The 19996-nt window shown below is 47.6% G+C and overlaps 1 protein-coding gene across 3 annotated transcripts in view; it reads right to left on the minus strand.

Moving 5' to 3' along the window:
• POLK (DNA polymerase kappa) overlaps positions 1-10141 on the minus strand; it is a 309870-nt gene extending 299729 nt beyond the window's left edge. The window contains exon 1 of one of the 3 annotated variants that reach the window (XM_063963814.1): positions 10035-10141. The gene's annotated coding sequence lies outside the window, so the exon portion shown is untranslated. Of the gene's footprint in view, positions 1-10014 lie in introns of all 3 variants that reach the window. The other 2 variants (XM_063963824.1, XM_063963822.1) reach the window with 2 other exon arrangements.
• Positions 10142-19996: the final 9855 nt, after the last annotated feature.

The raw sequence follows: 19996 nt of genomic DNA on the forward strand, positions 1-19996 counted from the left end.
AGGAGAGTGCAGATGACTGCAGCACCGAATGGGCAAACACAAGGTCCTCCTCAGCCAGGGTATCAAACTTGTAGAATTTTGCAAATGTGTTTGAACCCGACCAAGTAGCAGCTCGGCAAAGCTGTAATGCCGAGACCCCTCGGGCAGCCGCCCAAGAAGAGCCCACCTTCCTTGTGGAATGGGCTTTCACTGATTTTGGATGCGGCAATCCAGTCGCAGAATGAGCCTGCTGAATCGTGTTACAGATCCAGCGAGCAATAGTTTACTTTTTTTTTTTTTCCATAAATTTTTATTGAAGCAAAACATGCAATACATACATACATAAATGTTCAATATGTTTCAAATCTTTGATAGAAGGGTATGATAAGAAAACAGAACAAAAAAAAAAGTACAGTTGAGTCCTTGATCAAGGGACACATCTTTTATAAGAAATCAACAGCATCACAACTGTAAGTAACAAGACCTCTGAAGATCTTCTGTTCTACTGGTCTGAAGTTCAGCTCAGTCGACTGACCCATATTTATACTTTCGTATATGAGAAAAGAAAAAGAAAAAAAGAAAAAATAAAAAAAATAATACACATACATAAATATATACACATATGTGTAATACCCGCGCCGTACCTGATTTCCCCCCCGACCCGCCCACAGCGCCCTGTTTGTCAAGTAACTTTTAAAGCACAATTGGCGGATCCCCCGCAGCCATTCTAGTTAGAAACCATTCTGTGTTGGACAACGAGTCGTGGAGCTGTTACCTAACCGGCAATAGTTTGCTTTGAAGCAGGAGCACCCAGCTTGTTGGATGCATACAGGATAAACAGCGAGTCAGTCTTCCTGACTCCAGCCGTTCTGGTTACATAAATCTTCAAAGCCCGGACTACGTCAAGCAACTTGGAATCCTCCAAGTCACAAGTAGCCGCAGGCACCACAATAGGTTGGTTCAAATGAAAAGATGACACCACCTTTGGCAGAAATTGCGGACGAGTCCGCAATTCTGCCCTGTCCATATGGAAAACCAGATAGGGGCTTTATGACAAAGCCGCCAATTCTGACACACGCCTAGCCGAAGCTAAGGCCAACAGCATGACCACTTTCCACGTGAGATACTTTAGCTCCACAGACTTTAGCTCCACAGACTCCACAGACTGGCTCAAACCAGTGGGATTTCAGGAAACCCAACACCACGTTAAGATCCCAAGGTGCCACTGGTGGCACAAAAGGGGGCTGAATATGCAGCACTCCCTTTACAAACGTCTGAACCTCAGGCAGTGAAGCCAGTTCTTTTTGAAAGAAAATGGATAGGGCCGAAATCTGGACCTTTATTGACCCTAATTTTAGGCCCATAGTCACTCCTGACTGTAGGAAGTGCAGGAATCGACCCAGCTGGAATTCTTCTGTAGGGCCTTCCTGGCCTCACACCAAGCAACATATTTTTATTTTATTTTTATTTTTTGCTGTCACGTCCTTCCTAGCCTTTATCAGCGTAGGAATAACTTCATCCGGAATGCCTTTTTCCACTAGGATCCGGCGTTCAACCGCCCTGCCGTCAAACGCAGCCGCGGTAAGTCTTGGAACAGACAGGGCCCTTGTTGCAACAGGTCCTGTCTGAGAGGCAGAGGCCATGGGTCCTCTGTGAGCATTTCTTGCAGTTCCGGGTACCAAGTCCTTCTTGGCCAATCCGGAACAATGAGTATTGTTCTCACTCCTCTTTTTCTTACAATTCTCAGCACCTTTGGTATGAGAGGAAGAGGAGGAAACACATAGACCGACTGGAACACCCACGGTGTTACTAGTGCGTCCACAGCTATCGCCTGAGGGTCCCTTGACCTGGCACAATACCTTTTTAGCTTTTTGTTGAGGCGGAACGCCATCATGTCCACCTGTGGCAGTTCCCGTCGATTTGCAATCTGCGTGAATACTTCTTGGTGAAGTCCCCACTCTCCCGGGTGGAGGTCGTGCCTGCTGAGGAAGTCTGCTTCCCAGTTGACCACTCCCGGAATGAACACTGCTGACAGTGTGCTTACGTGATTCTCTGCCCAGCGAAGAATTCTGGTGGCTTCTACCATCGCCACCCTGCTGCTTGTGTCGCCTTGGCGGTTTACATGAGCCACTGCGGTGATATTGTCTGACTGGATCAGAACCGGTTGGTCGCGAAGCAGGGTCTCCGCTTGACTTAGGGCGTTGTATATGGCCCTTAGTTCCAGGATATTGATGTGAAGGCAAGTCTCCTGCCTTGACGACAGCCCTTGGAAATTTCTTCCCTGTGTGACTGCCCCCCACCCTCGGAGGCTTGCATCCGTGGTCACCAGGACCCAGTCCTGAATGCCGAATCTGCGACCTTCGAGAAGGTGAGCACTCTGCAGCCACCACAGGAGAGACACCCTTGCTCTGGGTGATAGGGTGATTAACCGATGCATCCGAAGATGTGATCCGGACCACTTGTCCAGTAATTCCCATTGGAAGGTATGGAACCTGCCGAAGGGAATGGCCTCGTATGATGCCACCCTCCTTCCCAGGACTCGAGTGCAGTGATGCACTGACACCTGTTTTAGTTTTAATAGATTCCTGACCAGTGTCACGAGCTCCTGAGCTCTCTCTATCGGGAGATAAACCTTTTTCTGGTCTGTGTCTAGGATCATGCCTAGGAGAGGCAGATGAGCTGTAAGAACCAACTGCGACTTTGGAATATATAGAATCCAGCCGTGTTGCCGTTTCACTTCCAGAGAAAGTGATACGCTGTTCAGCAACTGCTCTCTTGATCTCGCTTTTATGAGGAGATCGTCCAAGTACGTGATAATAGTGACACCTTGCTTCCGCAGGAGCACCATCATTTCCGCCATTACCTTGGTGAATATTCTCAAGGCCGTGGAGAGACCAAACGGCAACGTCTGAAATTGGTAATGACCATCCCGTACCGCAATTCTGAGGTACGCCTGATTAGATGGATAAATGGGGACATGAAGGAATGCATCCTTTATGTCCCGAGTCACCATAAAATCTCCCCCTTTCAGGCTTGCAATAACCGCTCTTAGCGATTCCATCTTGAACTTGAACCCTTTCAGGTATGTGTTCAGGGATTTTAAATTCAATATGGGTCCGACCGAACCGTCTGGTTTCGGGACTACAACATGGTCGAATAATAGCCCCCTCCTTGTTGAAGGAGGGGAACCTTGACCACCACCTGTTGAAGATACAATTTATGAATTGCAGTTAACACTGTTTCCCTCTCGTGGGGGGAAGCCGGCAGGGCCGTCGGTGAGGGGGCATCTTCTCAAAGTCCAGCTTGTATCCCTGAGACACAATATCTATTGCCCAGGGATCTAACAGGGAGTGAACCCACTTGTGGCTGAACTTACGAAGGCATGCCCTCACCGGGCCTAGCTCCGCCTGTGGAGCCCCAGCGACATGCGGTGGATTTTTGTTGAGGCCGGGGAGGACTTCTGTTCCTGGGAACTAGCTGTGTTGTGCAACTTCTTTCCTCTGCCCCCGCCTCTGGCAAGAAAGGACGCACCTCGGACTTTCTTGTTTCTTTATTCGAAAGGCTGCATTTGATAATGTCGTGCTTTCCTAGGCTGTGCAGGAATATAAGGCAAAATATCAGAATCACCAGCTATAGCTGTGGAGACCAGGTCCGAGAACCCTTCTCCACACAATCCTCAGCCTACCACATGCCTCTTAAGTCGGCATCATTTGTCCATTGCATATTCTACAGGACACGTCAAGCAGAAATCGACATAGCTTTGACTCTAGGACCCAGTATACTCATGTCTCTTTGGGCATGTTAGGTATATATATATATATATATATATATATATATATATATATATATATATACCTATCACTTAAGACAGCATCTTTAATATATATATATATATCTATCTCTATATATATACATATATCTATATGCATACTAGGGTCTCAATCTCTGCTGATAAGGTACCTGTCCACGCTGCCACAGCGCTATAAACCCATGCCGACACAATCGCCGGTCTGAGTAGTATACTAGAATGTGCACGCTATCTGCAGGATCCCTGAGAATAGCTAGTGCTACCTTCTGTGCAAACGGGACACCCTAGGGGAAGATTCCCATCACATCCTGGCCCTAGTGGGGAAAGGATACTGCTTGAGAATTTTTTGTGGGAAGCTGCAGTCTCTTGTCTGGAGATTCACGCTCTTTTTCCTCATGAGAGGAGGGAAATTTACCTCAGCTTTCTTCCCCTTAACATGTGTACCCTTGTGTCAGGGACAGATGAGTCATCAGTGATATGCAAATCATCTTTTATTACAATAATCATATATTGAATACCTTTCAGCCATCTTGGCTGTAACTTTGCATTATCGTAGTCGACACTGGAGTCAAACTCCGTGTCGATATCAGTGTTTATTATTTTGGATAGTGAGCATTGTGAGACTCTGAAGGTCTCTGTGACATAGGGACAGACAAGGGTAGATTTCCTGTCTGTTCTCTAATCTGCAATAAATTCACCTCAGCACTAACACATATCCAAACAGGTGTCGGCGTTGTCGACGGAGACACCCTCTCACACACATATTTGCTCTATCTCCTCCTTAGGGGAGCCTTTTACCTCAGACATGTCGACACACACGTACCGACACACCACACACACAGGGAATGCTCTATTTGAAGACAGTTCCCCCACAAGGCCCTGTGGAGAGACAGAGAGAGAGAGTATGCCAGCACACACCCCAGCGCTATTTGACCCAGGAATCACACAGTATCTTAGTGTTAACCCAGTAGCTGCTGTATATATTGTTTTTACGCCAAATTTATGTGCCCCCCCCCTCTCTGTTTCATCCTCTCTATCGTGCAGGGGAGAGCCTGGGGAGCTTCCTCTCAGCGGATCTGTGGAGAGAAAATGGCGCTGGTGAGTGCTGAGGAAGAAGGCCCCGCCCCCTGAGCGGCGGGCTTCTCCCGCGATTTTGTGTAAAATTAATGGCGGGGGCTCATGCATATAACAGTGTCCAACTGTATATATGCTGCTTTTGCCAGGAGGTACTTAATTGCTGCCCAGGGCGCCCCCCCCCCCTGCACCCTACAGTTTCATATGAAGACAGGAGTCTTCTGCCGCCGATTTCGATGTCTTCTTGCTTCTGCCGGCTTCTGTCTTCTGGCTCTGCGAGGGGGACGGCGGCGCGGCTCCGGGAACGGACGACAAGGTCAGGTCCTGTGTTCGATCCCTCTGGAGCTAATGGTGTCCAGTAGCCTAAGAAGCGCAACCTAGCCGCAGTTAGTAGGTTTGCTTCTCTCCCCTCAGTCCCTCGTAGCAGAGAGTCTGTTGCCAGTAGAAGTTCTCTGTAAATAAAAAACCTAACTAAAATACTTTCTTATTAGCAAGCTCAGGAGAGCCCACTAAAAGCACCCAGCTCTGGCCGGGCACAGATTCTAACTGAGGTCTGGAGGAGGGGCATAGAGGGAGGAGCCAGTGCACACCAGTAGTACTAAATCTTTCTTAGAGTGCCCAGTCTCCTGCGGAGCCCGTCTATTCCCCATGGTCCTTACGGAGTCCCCAGCATCCACTAGGACGTTAGAGAAATAAAAATAAAAATGTATGCACTTGGGGATCTCTCTCTCTCTCTCATACTTAGGAGAGAGGTGTTTTAGTTTGGGAGCATAAATGAAACAAAACAATGAACAGGCCCATGCAAGATGTTCACCCAAAAACGATATCGTTCATACACACTGAGTGATTTTGTTTGTTATGCTGGATGACGGCACTCGGCCACATCCAGTCTTGTACAATATCTTTATATTTCAAGGTAAAAACACAAGTTAACCCCTCCTGGCGAGTCTAACCTGTTGCATACTTTCATGTCATCTTCAAAAAGGCATACTATTCCTCCCATACCTTTTGCATACTATTCCTCCCATACCTTTTGCATACTATTCCTCCCATACCTTTTGCATACTATTCCTCCCATACCTTTTGCATACTATTCCTCCCATACCTTTTGCATACTATTCCTCCCATACCTTTTGCAATGTCCCTAACAAAGATATTAAAAAGCACTGGTTTGAGGGCCTAATTCAGACCTACCTGGTCGCACGCAGGCTATTTTTTGCACTGCTGCGACCAGGTAATCGCAGCCTACAGGGGAGGGGAAAATGCTGTGCAGGGTTGCAATCAGCTGTGCAGAGAGCTGCACAAACAAAACTTTGTGCAGTTTCTGCACAGCCCAGGACTTACTCAGTCGCTGCGACGATCCAGGATGTTGCTGAAGTCAGGAACCCTCCCTGGAAATGGCCGGGTCCGCCTGCGGTTTTCTGGACACTCACAGAAAACGGTGAGTTGCCGCCCACAAACACCTTCTGTCTGTCAATCTTCTTGCGATCACCGGTGCGATCGCTTTCTTCGTAGGATCCGCCGCTGCACGGTGACGGCCGGCACGCCTGCGCATTGCGGGTCACACACATGCACAGTTCAGACCTGATCGTACGGCTGCAAAAAAATGCAGCGTGCGATTGGGTCTGAATGGCCCCCAGGAGTACAGATCCCTGGGGTAATCCACTTGTAACCTTTCCCTCCTGAGACTGCACTCCATTTACTACAACTCTGTTTCCTATCCATTCAACATCTTAGAATCCAAACCCACGCTTTTCTGTTATTTAGTGGTCTGAGATTTGGGACCGTGTCAGTAGTCTAACGAAGTCTAGATATGCAACATTGATAATACTCATATAGCCATTATGCTTAGCTAAAGCACCGATCCTTAGTGGACACAAAAAATGGCGGCAGAACTATTTTACCCTAGCCCTCATCCTATATAATAAAAGGCTAACGCTGCTCCTCACCTCTATGGGGTGAATTCAAGTGTTTTGCACACCAGCGGCCACTAGATGGCGCCCAGTGGCCAGCCATCAAAATTATGGAACAACATTACAGTCAGTGCTCCATTTGGTCACACACAACCACCGACATGGACAATTACTGTAATGTTGTTCCTTCATTTTGATGGCTGGTAACTAGTATGTTCATAATGTAGATATCCATGTCAACATTTTGAACATGTTGCATGTCAAAGTTTTAAACATTCTGAAGCATTCCACATTACAGTGTCGACATTCTGAATGTCAGCAATGTAGCGGCATACGATGAGTAATGAGTGGGTCGCAGGTATGCAAAATAGATTACATTTTAATTTAAAAGAATATGACATTTGTTAATGAGGAGGGGGAATCAACGGTCTAGCACTTGTGAGGCCACCATGCTTCATGCTGGTATAAAAATGTGTCCCCGATACCTCCTAAGGTACAGCAAAGTTTGTGTAGTGGGTGATAGAGTGCCAAGGGGAATATGAAGAATAGGACCAATCTTAATTGAGGCTTGTAATTGGGCTTTTCAGTTCGCCAGTTTTCAGCTACAGCTGCACATTAGAAAAATATTACATTAGGGATGATCATCGCATGGTTATCCAACGATTATTCACTTTACATCCATTGCTAAAAACCATTGATGGGCATCACTGCTGTGCGAGACAAGGGAATAAGATGGGCCAAATAGGGAAGGAGGGAGGGACTAAAATATATTGGAGGTGGAGCTCAGCACTGTGCATTGGGGGGGGGGGGGGGGGGGGGAATCACCATTAGCACAAATCAATGATGGAGAAACATTGGACCTCTGCCATCAAAAGGAAAAATCATCAATCATTGGGAGCAAACCACCGATAGTTGATGGCTTTCCCTAAATTAAATTAAGGCAGATGTACAAGGTGTTGGATAGTGATAGAGTGGAGAAAGATAAAGTACCAGACAATCAGCTCCTAACTGCCATGTTACAGGCCAGTTGAAAAATGACAGTTAAGAGTTGATTGGTTCGTGCTTTATCTGTCTACACTTTGGGGGTATCCAATTACCTGTGATAGTGCTGCAGGTGCGAAAAACATGTCTTTTTCATGTTTTTTTTAAATCCCCCTATCCAATTAGGTCCGGCGAAAAACACCCGTTTTACACGGCAAAATACATAGGTCCGAGGAAACGCAAAGCTGCGGATTTATGTATTTTCGCGCACTTATCGCGGGTCTACGGGACACTTATCGCAGATTATGCTGAATACTCCCCAATAAGTGCCGTCTTCGATAAATGCCGGCATCGGGGGAGGAGCGTGCCAACATCGGGGCTAATAGGATAGCCCCTGGCGAACAAATTGGGCTAATTGGATACACCCCTTCGTCTCTCTCCAAGCCTTAGTACAGTACATCTGCCCCATTAACTGGTAGTACAGCTTTTTAATACTCCTTTAACACAGACAAAAATTTCCCGGGTTATTGCACATGAACGCGCATCAACCCGGGAATTTGCTCAGTGTGAAAGGGTCCCGGGACAAAATCCCGGGAATCGTGCCCCGGCATTTCAACCCTGCTATCGACCAGGGTTGGTCCCGGGAACCTGGTCTGTGTGAACGGTGCAGGGACGTGTCCCGCCTTCCCGAGTTGCCTCTGCTGATGCTGATTGGCTATTCAGGGCTCTTCCTGGTCTTGTAATTTTTCTGAGACGAGCAGAGGAAGCACAGCAGCGTGGAGGCAGGTAAATACAGGGCCATCCCGGGTTTAGTATGAAAGGTGCCGACCCGGGATGTCCCGGCTCCAAATGCTGGTATAAACGGGGCCAACCCGGGAATGTCCCTGCATGATCCTGGGACCGAATTCCCGGGTTAAGTCCCTGCATTTTTGGTGTGAAAGGGGTATTAGTAATAACTAACCGCATTGGGGGTCATTCTGACCTGGTCACACTCAGCAACTTTTTGCTGCCTGTGCGATCAGGTAGACGTCACCTATAGAGGAATGTTTTTTCGCATAGCAAGGCTGCGATCGCTTGTGCAGCCCTGCTATGCAAAAAAAGTTTTATATAGAACAAGACCAGGGTTACTATCAATCCAGCGTTGCAGCTCCCAGAATTCACGTCAGACATCCGCCTTCCAAACGCCTCGACACACCTGCGTTTGGATCTACACGCCCAGAAAACGGTGAGTTGACGCCCGGTTCCACCTTCCTCCTGTCAATCTTCTTGCGGTCGCCGCTACAACCGCTTTCTTCGTTAGCGGGCAACGACGCACCTGTGCAATGTGGTCACAGCGCATGCGCAATTTCGACCCGATAGCACGCTGCGAAGAAGCGCAGCGTGCGATCGGGTCGGAATGACCCCCATTGTTTCTTAAATTATTATGCACCAATTTCTAGACACAGACAACAATTCTCATAGTGTGAGCTGTTTAGCGCCAAAATATATAAAATTAAAATGTGTTCATGTGCTGTTGCAGTCTATGCATTTGCTGTAAAGTCTAAGCATGCCTTAAATATGTTTTCCATCTATGTAAAATAGTGTAAAATCTAATAACATATAGGGAAAACAAGTACAGGTTGAGTATCCCATATCCAAATATTCCAAAATACAGAATTTTTTTTAGTGACAGTGAGATATTGAAACCTTTGTTTTCTGATGGCTCAATGTATACAAACTTTTTTTAATACACAAAGTTATTAAAAATATTGTATTATAAGACCCTCGGGCTGTGTGTATAAGGTGCATATTAAACATAAATGCATTCTGTGCTTAGACTTAGGTCCCATCACCATGATATCTCATTATGCAATTATTCCAAAATACGGAAAAATCCAATATCCAAAATACTTCTGGTCCCAAGCATTTTGGATAATGGATACTCAACCTGTACAAATGTATCACCGAGAGTAGCCACATTAGGACAGAGTAATGAGACACAGACATGTTTGGACATAACCCTAACAGCCAGCAAGGCAGAGCAGACACAGCCAAGCTATAACCTAATGCACAATGCTCCCAGTGTCACTGTGTAACACACCTGCAGAAAGAGGCTCCCTGGTTTGGACAATGCACAAAATGACAACAAAGAGCAAACACAGGTAATAAGTGCGATCTCCCTGCCAGCCTCATAGTGCAGGCAGGCTGCCATTTACTGTCATGCAAAGTATATATGTCACTGAACTCGATATTCAATTACACAAAGTTATAAACATTTACCATGCTCTGCTGTTATGTACCTGACAGTTCCAGATTGATCTCACTTTCTTTTTCCCTCCATTCACACAGAGTCTAACTTCCCTTTTGCAGCCTACACTACAGTCAGCTCCTTCTGTTTCCTGAATGAAGTTTGCTCCTCCCTCCTAGGAAGCCGTGTAGGCCATCTTTGATAAGGGAGAGATGTGCAACAGGACATGTCTCCTTTTCCAGAGTGGTCACAGATGATTATGTGCTAGCATTGTCAGAATAAAATTCCTATATAAATCACATTTTCTTTTATATATCTAACATGTACAAAGCAGAAAGCTGCTTGGCGGTATGTTGCTATCAGGAACCTAACTAGATATTGTGTGGTCCTATAACAACAAGTGGTATCCGGACTATGGGGGTCATTCAGATCTGATTGCTGCTGTGCATTTGCGCACAGCAGGCGATCAGGTACTAACTGCGCATGCGTATGCACTGCAATGCGCACGCGCGCCGGCCATCAACAACGGGCATCGCCAGTAAGCGACGGGATGATGCGAAAAATCCGTTTGCACGGGCGTTTGCAAGGTGATTGACAGGAGGAAGCCGTTTGTGGGTGGTAACTGAACGTTTTAAGGGTGTGTCCGGAAAAACCCAGGGGTGTTCAAGCGTTTTCAGGGATGATGTCTGTCTGATGTCTGCTCTGGCTCCGATCACCCTGATGTGATCGCACTGGAGGAGTAAAGGGTCTATTTACTAAGCCTTGGATGGAGATAAAGTCGCTGGAGATAAAGTACCAGCCAATCAGCTCCTGTCATTTTTCAAACACAGCCTGTGGCATGACCGTTATACCCCTTTTACACTCGCATGAAAATCCCGGGATATTGCACATGAACGCGCATCATCCCGGGATTTTTCTCAGTGTGAAAGGGTACAGGGACAATTTCCCGGGACGAGCATCCCGGGATTTCAACCCAGGTCTCGACCTGGGTTGAATCCGGGACCGTCCCGGGAAGTTGGGTAGTGTGAAAGGGCCCTTCCCGGGATTCACTACCCGGGACTGTTAAAAAGACTCAGATTGGAGCTTTCTTGGGCTCAGAAAAGATGATGTCATCTTTCTGAGCCCTGTGGAGCGTCCTGGATGCGTGTGAGAAAGGCAGCATGGCGACCTGGACAGACCAGGTGCTTAGAGAGTTGCTGAGCATTAGGGGAGAGGAGGAAATAATGAGGCAGATCACAGGCACAGTTAAAGATGCAGTCATTTATAAAAACATCTCCAAGATGCTGGAAGCCAGAGGAATCATCCGCACACAGCAGCAAGTGTTAAACAAAATGAAAACTCTTAAAAAGCAGTTCCTGAAGGTGCATGACAACAACAGGAAAAAGAGCGGGGTTGGACGTATCGACTGGCAGTACTATGACATCTGTGCAAATATCTTTGGAAACACAGCTATATGCAGTCCGGTGAGTCTGTCTTCCAGTCACAGACACTGCTACAGAAGGCACTCCAGAAGAGACACAGACAAGCAGTGACGTCTGCCCGTCATCACCCTTGTTAATTGACGACACACCCGAGGACAGCGACACATCCTCCCACCCGTCCGTCAACACATCTCGAAACGATGACAGCATAACTGCCACCATTGAAGACGTCGTGGATGCTCAGACCAGTGACAGTGGGACTGTACAAAGTGCCGTCACCGTTCCCCCAACTTTACAGAAAAACAGTAAGTACATGTTTACAAATTAACACACATAGCACAAATCCACAATTGTTAATCATCTGGTTATGTGGGTAGTATGAGTAGCCGGTGTGGCGGCAGCGTGGCAAGCGCAAATTAGCCCCTTGTGGGATCACTGCGTTCGCCACACTGCTGGCACGCTTTACAATTTCTGCCCCCACCCAGGGGGGCTTTGCATTTTTATATATAGATCAATGTTGCAGAGTAGCTAGTGTGTAGGTGGATTAATGCCACAAACACATGTTTGCTAACGCTGCTATTTTTATATACGCTCATTTTGTATTTCTTCTCTTCACAGTTTACACCGTACCGCCTAGAAGGAAGAAACTGAGCAAAGCGGAGCTAGTAGCTAAAGCCACGTCAAATGTCCTTGTTGACCAACTCCGAGAGATGGACGCTGCAATGTCCGCACAGGAGGATGCAAGGCTCGACAGGTTTCTAGAGGCAGAACGCCAAATGCATGTTGCATTTCTTTCCCAAGTCATGACAATGCAGGAACGCATGAGTAGAGAGCAGTATGACCGTCACAGGGAAATGCACCAAATGAACATGGCGTTCTATGAGCGTATGACCAATACCTCAAGAGCACCAATCCAACACCACAACTCACAATACCCTGAGCAGGGTTTTTCCTCATTTAATCCTGGCCCATACTATGCCCCAAATACTGCACCATCTAGCGCGCAAAACTCAGAGTTTACTGTATTGCGCAATTTACCATGAAACACAGTGAAATTTCTTGTTGTTGTTATTTATTGTTAAATAACCACAGTGTGGTCAGTGTTTATGCACAACTGTTTGTGCATTCTTTAATTGTTTTGCTATGTTCTGTTTTGTATAGTGTCTACATTAAAGCACTTTTTATTTATTTTTTACACAGTAATAGTATACTGCAGGGACACTGTGGTTTATGGTTCCTCCGTGGGCGGGGTGTGCTTCATTTGGATCTTTCCATGCAGGGTATAGCATACTCCTACACACGTGTCAGTTCTCCCATACATGCATTTGGCCCCTGTATGGCTCATCTCCCACTGTGTAACCTTTGTAGTGCGCCCAACATGGCTGCCTTATCTGGTGCGCTTGTGGATGGGATGAAAAATGCGTGGACCTGATGTTTTTATTGGAACCCTACTCTGAACTTAAGGACTCTGCAATCTCCCCATTTTGTGTTCTCTTCTAGGGGTGGACTATTCCACCCTGGGTAATCCTACGCAGTGCGCCTAAGATGGCTGCCGCACCTGGTGCCTTGTGAGGGTGGAATACACAACCCCTGGAGGTTATTACCCAAAATCCCTACACCAATCATGCATTATTTTTTTCTGTGTCTTTGTCTGTGTGGTTTATCTTTTGATGTAATACTTAAATCTTCTGTATTATGTGCATTGTGTGAGTTCTAGTTGGCGCCGCGGATGGCTGCCTCGGTGCTGCTCTGCCAAGCAGCCTTAGTTTTTAGTCTTAAATGTATAATATGTCTACTGTACAGTTGCATATGTGCAGTATGAACTCATATGTGTAATGTTTGTAATGTATGCTACGTTTTTCCTCCTTCATGTTGCTGCTTGGCGATGCATTGTACCACAAAGAATTCCTAGTGTACGTGAGTACACCTGACCAATAAAGCTGATTTTGATTCTGATCTACAAGCCTACCACATACCTCCCAACTTTTACCCTACCTGTAGAGGGACACACGCGCGGCGAAGCCGTGCGCGCTCCCGAAAAGGGGCGTGGCATGTGGAAAAGGGGTGTGGCTTCGCTACGCCCCGTTTTCGTCACTGAGGGGGCATGCCCAGCGCTCTGTGAGCCGCTGGCATGCCTCCTCTCCCTCTGTCTGCACTGAATAGATGCTGTGAATAGACGGAGCCTCCCAACTGCCCCCCCCCTTCACCGCGGGACACTGCGGCCCGCGGGTGGGACAGCAGGTCAGTCCCCAAAAAACGGGACTGTCCCGCGAAAATCGGGACAGTTGGGAGGTATGCTACCAGTGTTTTTTTTTTTTATGCCAATCAAAAAGTGATTGTAAATCTATGCATAACATACCCAAATGTACATAACAGTACACCATGTTTTCAGTGTTTTCTAAATCATTGTTTCTACATATATACACAGTTGCTGGCAATGTGTTTTTTTTTTTGGAAATCATAAAAAATGAAACCAAAGATCAAAGGTGGAATGCAAAATAAAAAAAATGTAATTCACCAAACATGTTTGCTGATTCTTAAACACTATTGTACCAGTACTGCAAGGTTGGACGTAATAGTGTGACGTATTTGTTCTGCAGCGGAGTTTGAGGGAGCCCAAACAAAGCACCTTCCACAAGTGGGTTTATAACCTCTGGGTCCTGCACAGTCCACTCAGGAAGGAATACCTCATTTTTCAGTTCACAGATGTTGTGCAGTATACAGCACGCAGCTACTACATTAGGCATAGTCTTTAGGTCCACATCATTGCGCTTCATTAAACAACGCCATCTTCCTTTTAACCTGCCAAAGGCGTTCTCAACCACCATCCTTGCTGAACTCAGGGTGTGAGTATAGGTTTGTTGCTCTGGGGTTAACTGGACCTGTTGGGTGTAACCTTTCATAATCCAGGGGCATAAAGGGTATGCAGCATCCCCGATGATGTGGACAGGGATCTCCACCCCATTCACAATCTTTGCACACTCTTTGGGGTACAGCCAGCCACCCTGCTTCTCCTCTACGATGTTGTACAGGTCAGAATTGGCAAGAACTCGGGAGTCATGAGATCGGCCTGGCCAGCCAATAAACACATCTAGAAAACTAAATAACAGTAAAATTTTAAAACTCCCGTTTTTTGGGGTAGCCCCCCCGCACCCCCGGAAGAGTGGGCAGGTCTCCCTTATCCTGCTCGCACCTTAGTGATGCGAGCAGGATGGAGAGATAACCTCCCGCATTCGCGGGTCCGTCGGGTGGAGAAGGGGTTAAAATTACGCAAATCGCGTCATATTAGCCCCGCCTCCTTCCCGTGGACCCTCGAATCGTGGCATTTCCCGATGCGGGGCGGGGCTTAGTGATGTCACAGTCCGGCCCCGCCCCCCGAAGACACTGCAGCGTCTCCTCTCCGGGCTTCTCCTGGAGAGGAGAAATAAAATGTAGGTAAGTATGCATTAGAATGTAAAACTCACACATGCAACTCATCCCACCAACCAAAAAATAAACACTTACCAATATTTGTGGTCCGCAACAGCCTGTAATATGATGGAGTGCCAGCCCTTCCTATTAAAATAGTCAGCATGGTTGTCACGTGGGGCAATAATGGGGATGTGTGCATAGGCGTGCGCAGCACATTTTATTAGGGGGTGCACCATCGGAGTGCTGTGTCTAGCACCGCCTTTTGGGCGTGTCTAGCACCATCTATTGATGGTCAACGCAATATAAAATATCCACCCTTGTAGCAATCCTAATAAAGCAGATTCATTGTCAGATGTTGTGGTGTGCACCAAACAAACACCCCTGATGGCACTCACTGCAATTACACTGCTCCTCCTCAGCCTGGTCTGGCTCCCCCTCTCTTTCCCCTGCAAGCTGCAGCAGCTTACTTACAAGTCAGTCATTTACTGACACTGACAGTCGCAGACTAGTTCTGCTGCTGCTGGAAAAAGGAGTGACGTGTCAATGCTGCTGCCGACCGCCTGCCAGTATTGGATTTGTCTTCCTAAGAGGAACGCTGGCTGCATGCTGATCCTCATCAGTGGCTGGCATAGGCATAGCATAGAAGGAGAGAGGTGCGGGTGTGGCGGGTGGGCGTGCGAGCAGCATTACGTCACATCACGCTGTTTTTGTACATGGAGGTGGAGCGGGAGTTTGAAAGCCGGTGGCGGTGGCACCCTTGATTAACCCAGGCATCCGGCAGTAATGCAGTCCTGACAGGGTGCAGCGCAGAGGGGACAGTAATCAGCCTGCTCGGCGATCGCTGCATCAGGCATGTGAGAGCGGGGTGCCACACATTAGGGGGTGCCTGTGCGCACCAGGCACCACCCCTGCGCACACCTATGGATGTGTGTCCCATCAATCGCTCCTCCACACTGCGGATAGACTTGCTTCACAAATCCTTTGATGGTATCCTGTAAGCGCTGTCCTTGTGGTAGAGATATGAAGCGCTTGTATAAGGTAGATACAATTGCTTTAGTCACCTGGTGGATTATGACACAGCAGGTGGAGATCGCAACACCGAACAAGCATGAGACTGAGCGGTACTCTCCTGGGGTAGCATACCACCACAATGCAATAGCTAGCCTCCTGCGTGCCTCGATGGGTCTCCTAAGCCTGGTGGTCTGCATGTCAAGTGCTGGGGTAAGTAATTCCAGGATGTAGTCAAAGGTTGCACGAGACACACGGAAGTTATCCATCCACTCTTCATCCTGGTAAGCTTCCACGGTCCTCATAAAGGCTTCTCCATGCCGGTGATCTCTGGACCAAAATGAGCGGTTAGGCCCCATACTCACGCTCAGGATGGTACTCATCCTGGATGATATGAAGGCTCTCCTCCTGCGCAAATATTGGCGACGACTAGCAGCCCTATCCACCATAAATTGCGCCCTCCTCCTCCTCCTCATAAAATATATGTGCAGTATACTGCACAGTGTGACACGCTGCATCATGCTGTCACTGGCTGAATGAAACATCTGCAAAGCAGAAAGAATCATGAGCTCATACACACTGGTAGTCCGTCGGCCATGACTGCAGCAATGCTGTGAGCAGGCCCCACCCCTCCCTTTGTTGACTATTGTGAGCTCATCTATGTGAGCCAGAAAAAGGCCATTTCTAATGACATACATATGCATTTGCAGGGATATCCCGGGATCAGTGTAAATGGGGCTGTCCCGGGTCGATCCCAGGTCTTAGTGCAGTGTGAAAGGGGTCAGTCCCGGGAATGCATCCCGGGAGTGACCCGGGTGTGCGAGTGTAAAAGGGGTATTACCCGATTGGCTGGTCCTTTATCTCCGTTGACTTTATCTCCATACAAGGCTTTTTAAATAGACCCCTTAACCTCCAGCGACTTTATCTCCATCCAAGGCTTAGTAAATAGCCCCCTTATAAGCCCTGGGCTGCGCACACACTGCACAAAGTGGATTTTAGCAGCTCAGCATACACATAGCATCGCACACTTGCACAGCGAATTTGCACTCCCCCTGGAGGCGGCAACTATCTGAACGCAGGACAGCAAAATTAGCAGCCCAGCGATCAAATCTGAGTGACCCCCTATAGATCTACACTAAAAAGGTCTACAGTCAGGTCTACCACTAATGGTATAGTATACGTGCATTAAGAATACAGGGTCAAAAAGTCGACAGGGTCAAAAAGTCATCATTTTCATACTTTACCATCCACATGGACTACGATTGGGAATAGTAACCTAAGCATGGGGAGCGAAGCGAGCCATGTGAGGGGATGTGGTACTCTAATGGGGCTTGTTTGTGGCAAAAAAGTGACAAAACACCCCCCAAAAAAATAAAAAATAGCATCTACATTTTTTTGTGTCGACCATTTACATGTCAACCTTTTGACCATGTCGACCTTTTGACCCTGACGACATTTCCTACCGTCTACCTATTCTATGTCGACCTTTTGAACCTTACGACCTAATGCATGTCTACCATTAGTGGTAGACGTAATGACTGTAGACCTTTTTAATGTAGCTCTAAAGATCTACACCCCAACAAGCTTAGCAACAGATTAAAAAAACCTTCCCATCCCTAATATTTTGTATTATATTACTACTGCAAAATGTTCTGGACAGCAGCATCCCACCCGGCGGCATGCCGGCAGCGGGCCGAGCACAAATAGTCCCCTTGCGGACTCACCACAGGATCTCTTCCCCCTCTATGGGTGTTGTGGACACCCACGAGTGGGAATAGTCCTGTTGCACCGGGATTCCGACAGCCAGCAAATTAGACACATCCCCCCACTCTGCAACTCGCACACCCTGCCACCACTGCATAATTGCAATTTACCATTAATAAAAAACATATTAGCAGGGCCGCCATCAATGGGGTGCTAGGGGTACACTTGTATCGGGCCCGGCACTCTGACAGAGAGTGGAGGGCCCGGGCCACTCATACCGCCCGCCGCTGCTGCTTTTCCCGGCGCAGCGGTGCTGCCCGCGGCCACCGTTGCTTCTAATTCCTGGCCGGCACTGGCTGTACTGTCCGCGGCCGCTGCTGTTAATATTTCCAGCACCACTGCCCTTCTCCCCTCGCTGCCGTTAAAACTTCCTCCCCGCAGCAGCTCCTCCCCGTCACTCCCAAGTCCTGAGGCTCTGCCTGTGTAACAGAATGCTGTGAGGATGAGCCGCGGCCGGGAGGGGTCACGTTGACGCTGGAACCAGCGCAGTAGTGGAGTGGAGTAGAGGGCGGGGGCAGTCAGCACCTTCATGCCGCTGCTGTCGGGTGTCTGGCTGCTGGGAGCCACGCACCTCCTCCACCAGGACGGGCCACAGTAGCAGCTCCTCCCCACCTTGGGGGGCCCTCGGGTGACGACACTGATCCAGATCCCAGCACAGTAGAAGCAGGAGGCTGGTATCTTCCAAGGAGCAGCTGTATGAGCTGTGGCTGCTTTACTAGGTGAGCACCTGTATGTTGAAACACATACCTTGGGGCCCCAGGGTCACACCTGCATACAGACACACCTGGGGCCCCACCTGTACACACCTGGGGCCACGCCAGTCCAGTGTCTCCCCCTTTCCCTTCCCAACTGCCCCCCCACCTAACCCACCAGCCAGTAGTAACAGTGCCCTTTAACCTCATTCAGCAGTGTCCCCCCTTTTCCAGCCTAGTGTTTGCCCCTCCCATCTCTATTTCACAGCCACTCATCCCATCCAGCTCAGTACCCTCCACATATAGTACCTACCTTCCCCCTCTCCAGTCCAGTGGCTCCCACTTGCTCACTGACCCCCCTATCTCGTGTCTCACACCTTGCTAGCCCAGTATCTCTCCCCCATTCCCTCCCAAACCAGCCCACTGCCCCATCTCACTGACCCCCACCTTGAACCCCCTCCAGCCCAGTGTCCTCCACATATATCACCCCATCCAGTCCAGTGGCCCCACCTGCTCACTGCCCCCCCCCCCCCCCAACTCAATGTCTCACACCCTGCCAGCCCAGTGTTTCCCTCCCCAACCAGCGCACTGCCCCAATATCACTCCCCCCAACCTGGAACCCTTGCAGCAAAACAGTGGTAAATAAAATATATTATTATGCTTTTTTTTAAATGTTCCTCAATTAATTTATTTAAAGATATTACATTTAGATTTTTGTAGTATTTATTTGTATTGTGCAAACATTTAAAAAAAAAAAAATATATATATATATATATATATATATAGGTAATTCAAACAGGCGGCACTCACGGATTTTCAGGCAGACAAGAACAGAGATCACTCCACCTTGTATGAACTTAACGTTTCGGTTTATTGACCGTCGTCAGAAGTAACAATAACATTAAAAAAGACAATCTTACCTTTATATACTATAGAATCACCACGTGCACTCCCTTCAAACCCCAAAGGATTGATTTCCGGTGTCGTCATAAACCAGAGACAGAACTGTCAATGAGAATGACGTATACCGGTGTGTGAAAAAACCATCACCATGACAACTGAACAACATTATGACACGGCTCATGAGGAGAGTTCGATTGCATTTCTTAATACATTAACAATATATTTTACTTTAACCAAATGAACTGCAAGTTCAAATCTAATTTATATTCCTCAAACAGACCTAAATACATAGTTTTCACAGACGTAAAAAGACCATATTGTGTAATCGCTACAAAAACTCGAATATACGTGCAGAAATATTTCGGATCTAGAAATTCATAGCGCTTCTATGTTATTAACAGGTGACTATATAGTACATCCCCATACAGGTGCCAAGATCGGGATTAAGCAAGTCCTTACATGCACTAGTAAATTTGTAGTGTATTGTATAAGATGCCCCTGTGGGTTGTACTATATTGGGAAAACCACCTGTCAGTTTAAAGAGCGCATGTCCCAACATAGAAGCGCTATTAAGAAGATATTGGAAGGCAAGACCGTAGATCAACCGGTGGCCAAACATTTTAAGTTACGTAATCATGGCTTGTCCACTTTACGTTACAAAATGTTAGAGCAGGTTCCTCTAACCAAACGGGGGGGTGATAGACATAGGATTCTGCTGCAGAAAGAGGCTCGCTGGATACACCGGCTAAATACCGTTGTCCCCAACGGCCTCAATGAAACTTTATCTTTGACCTGTTTTCTATGAGTGTTTTATC

This window comes from Pseudophryne corroboree, chromosome 1 (assembly GCF_028390025.1).
Source record: "Pseudophryne corroboree isolate aPseCor3 chromosome 1, aPseCor3.hap2, whole genome shotgun sequence".
NCBI lineage: Eukaryota > Metazoa > Chordata > Amphibia > Anura > Myobatrachidae > Pseudophryne > Pseudophryne corroboree.